Raw genomic sequence first — 3,867 nt, 5'->3', positions numbered from 1 at the left:
GTTATAAAACCTCTGAAGTCTCACTTCTAAGTGACATCCAAACCGCAGAGCAGGGCGTTTTACAAAGCAAGCAGCAACAACGAGGCCACCAGAGCTCTGGAAGCAGCCGTCAGGAGGAGGGGGGGCCTTCGGGGCCACAGTCCAGCGGTCAGAGATGGGAGCGGGGGGCCAGGGTCACCCAGACCACACGACCCAGGGCCCACCTGGAAGCCGGTCCTGGGGCGGTGTCGCCTCATGTGCAAGTGCAAGTTAAAGGTGTTTTAGGAGGAATTAGGCTTTTCTTTTTATTTATTTATTTTTTTAACCGGCTTCACTTACTTTTTCTCATGTAAAACAACGTGGTGGCTCCAACTGTAGCCTGGGTCCGCTGCACGGAAACTCTGGTTTCCGTGGGCCTTTACAAGATGGTCAGTGAATTCCTGATACGGAGACTTGATGAGTACCGACTCCAGAGATCAGGGGTGAGACACCTGTAGGTCTTAGAAACGGCATCACAGGTGGCCTTGGCAACGTCACCCAGGGTGGTGGTGCAACCCCTGGCGGGATGTGGCAGTCGTCAATTCCAGCCATCAGCAGTAGCTCCCTGGGCACAGGGGCTGAGATGACGCCAGTGCCCCGGGGGCAGAGACGAGGTGCGCCAGCACAGAGCCACAGCGGCCAGTCACCTGGGAAGGGACGGTATGGGGCCTGCCGATCTCATTCCCCCCAGGAGCCTCGCCACACAGGCACGATGGGGAGCTTGGCCAGAATTATGGCCCCATGGAGAGCAGTGGCTACCTCCTTAGAGCACTTGATACCCAAACCGACATGTCCCTTGTAATCCCCGATGGAAGCGAATGCCTTGAACCCGATCCACTGGCCAGCACAGGTCTGCTTTTGACCAGGCATAATCTTCAAAACCTCGTCCTTCAGGGATGCCCCCAGGAAGAAGTCAATGATCTCAGATTCCTTGATGGGCAGAAGGAAGAGACAGATCTCCTCCAGGGACCTGATCTTCACGTCCTTGACCAGGCGGCCCAGCTTGGTGACAGGGAGCCACTCCTTAAGCTCCAGGGCCTCAGCCCCGGCCCTGAGCCCGGCCCCAGGTGCCGCTGCCAAAGCCTCCGAGGAAGCCACCGCAGCCTCTCACTCCAGGGGCCCCTGGGGCCTCTGGGCTCTCCCACAGCACCGGTGTCATCCGCCCTTCGGTGTTTTGACGGAGAAGCAGCGGAATTAGGCTTTTATGTTGATGTTTATGAAAAGAGCGCGCAGAACATGTCCCTAACTGGGAAAAAGCACGCACACAGTGTACCTTGTTTCTACCTAAATCTGTGATGCATCGTCTACATCAAAGTGGTGACACCGAAATGCTTTCACAATGGTCTGCAACTCGGACCTCAGTGAGAACCGTGAGGTGTTTATAGGAACTTGACCTTGGCAGGCATCTCTGTGGGAGAGATTTGTCACAGTGCACCCAGGTGTGCCCTGCAACCCCAGATGGAATTTCCTTCCCCACCTCCAGATGGAGGATAAGAGAGAACACAGTTCTCAGAGAACTCCAAGGGCTGCTTCTAGCAAGAAAATAACAAACTTCTATTAGCCAAAATTTTATTACATTTTCTGTTTGGAGCTATATTTGAAATCAATTATTCACATTCCTGCACAGGCAGCCAAACGTGTCCCCAGCAACTTGTCAACAGCCATTTGCCTTGGTCACTGTGTTGACTTGGGTGCTGAGGGACAAGGATGCCTGCCACGCGGGGCTTAAAAGAGGGAGCGAGCACCTGGTACCTTCGCAGGTGATGCTTCCCCGGCTTCCACTCAGCTCAGTAACACACAACACTCAGAAGGTCTCTCCCCGTTGCTGGGGTTTGTGGAGAAGCTGGTAGCATCGTTATCCCTTTCCCTGTTTTATGTCGAGGGTCTCAGCCGTAAGCACTAAAAGGAATCAGTTCCCAGTTCTTATTTCCTAATAAAAGAAAGGTTCTCCCTGCTCACACTACTTCTCTGTGCCGGCAGAAGGAAGCTCCGTCAAACCCGACTGATTCCAGCCGACACAGAGGATTCAGGGCGGACGGGGTTGTAGGGGCCAGGGGGCCTCCCCCGACATCAGGGCCCATGGGCCCCTCCACTTGGGAAGGGGCGGCCTGGTCAGCGTTGGCTGGAGCCCAGCCCACACCAGGCCACCACTGTCGGGAAGGCAGAGCCCAGATGCCCTGAGCCTCCAGTGGGATGGACGAGCCAGCCGGATGCTGCCCTGGCCCAAGTCAGACAAGTTGGCGCTTGGTGCCCCCCTGTAGCCTGCTGTGTCCACAGGGCCTCATAGGATCCTGTCATGGAAAACGTGCTCCCAGTGACACTCTGCAGCTGAGGGGGTGTGCGAGCATCCTCGGGGCTCCCGTGGGCAGCACAGAGGGACCACGCGCTGTCCAGGGCTGCAGACCCCAGGCTGGAGCTACCACCCGGGCCCGCATCTGGACGAAGATGCTGGCTCCACAAGACACGTCCCAGGGTTGTAGGCGGGAATGCTAAAGAGACGTGTCGAGAATGGGATGAATCTTCCCACACCCGTGCGCTCAACGCACCTCTGCAGCCCCCACTAAGAGGCAGAGTTTCCCCCTGCCCCTGGAACCCGGGCTGGCTTTGCAGCTGCAGAGGAAAGGACAGGGCACCAGCGCCTGCCTGAGCTCTGCACGTGTCCGCCCACTGTCTTGGACCCTGTGACTGCTGCGAGGACAGGCCCAGGCCAGCCGGGGGTGGCGGGGGGAAGGCGAGGGGGTCACTGGCGCACCAGCCAGCCCCGGCTGACCCCGCGCACCCCACCTGTGGGAGAGCCCCCGACCCCCGCCCCCACAGAGGCACCCAAGGGCCCAGAGGCACTGAGCGTGGGGGCGAGGAGGGGCGGGTTACAGCTACGGTGCGGGAGGTGACAGCAGCACTGTCCTATCTGCAGGATCGACACCGAGCGCTCCTAGCAAGGAGGAGTCTCATCAGATGGCCAGGCCCCCCAGAGTGGTGTCGCCCAGCTCCCCCGCTCTGCAAACCAGAGTCCCGCTGTGACGGTCAGGTCAGGGCTGCCCGTCCAGGTGCAGCTTTGCAACGAGAGATCAGAGGAGACCACACACGGGCCTGCTGAGAATCACACGGGTAAGGAGACCCTGCAACACTCCTCCCCCTCCGACCCCCGCCACTTCCGGCAGGGAGGTGGTTGGCAGGGGTCCTGACACTGATGCGCGACACGCCCTTGGCCCTGCATGGCTGTGAGGACTGCCGCCTGGGGCCTCCCCGGTGACCTGGGCTCACACCTAAACATGGCCTTTACCTCTTCCGTCGCCCGTCCACAGCCGCATCCAGCCCGCCTGCACCTGGACTCCCGCCACAGCCTCCTCGAGGCCAGCCTCCCCGGCACAGTTCCCCCCGCCTCCCCTCCCAGGCCAGGCTTCGTCAAGCAGAGTGTTTGTTCCCATCACCACCATCCAGGGGCCTGCTGGGGCTCCCCGTCCCCCTGCAGGCCGAGGTCCAGCCCCACACTTATGACAGGGGGGCCTTCAGCCGCTGCCCTGACTCCCCGAGTGGCCGAGGGACCCACGTGGATGCCAGATGCTGACAAGCAGGACGAGCCTTGTGCCTCCGTGAAGGAAGGGAGGCCCGGGGAGAGAAGGGGGAGGACGCTGGCGGGGGCAGTGGGCGCCACTCCAGCAAAGGCACAGGGGCAGGGGGCCGACTCCAGGACTCCCGTCTCCTCCCTGTCCCATCCTGTGGGCAAGTGCAGGGGCAAAGGAGGGCCAAAGAGACCCGCTGGGCAGCCTGGAGCCAGGAGCCGCATCCGGCACCATCACCAAGAGCCCACTGGCTGAGCCATGGAGGTTGAGGGTCAGGAGACAAGGG

The 3,867-nt window shown here is 60.3% G+C and overlaps 1 pseudogene; it reads right to left on the bottom strand.

The window, feature by feature from the left end:
• Positions 1-234: 234 nt before the first annotated feature.
• On the bottom strand, positions 235-1,177 carry LOC114908585 (annotated as a pseudogene).
• Positions 1,178-3,867: the final 2,690 nt, after the last annotated feature.

Source organism: Monodon monoceros, unplaced genomic scaffold (assembly GCF_005190385.1).
Source record: "Monodon monoceros isolate NGI ecotype Baffin Bay Population unplaced genomic scaffold, NGI_Narwhal_1 Super_Scaffold_4, whole genome shotgun sequence".
NCBI classification, from domain to species: Eukaryota; Metazoa; Chordata; class Mammalia; order Artiodactyla; family Monodontidae; genus Monodon; species Monodon monoceros.
Note: the sequence above shows the minus strand (reverse complement) of the source record. Positions and strands in the feature narration are given on the sequence as shown.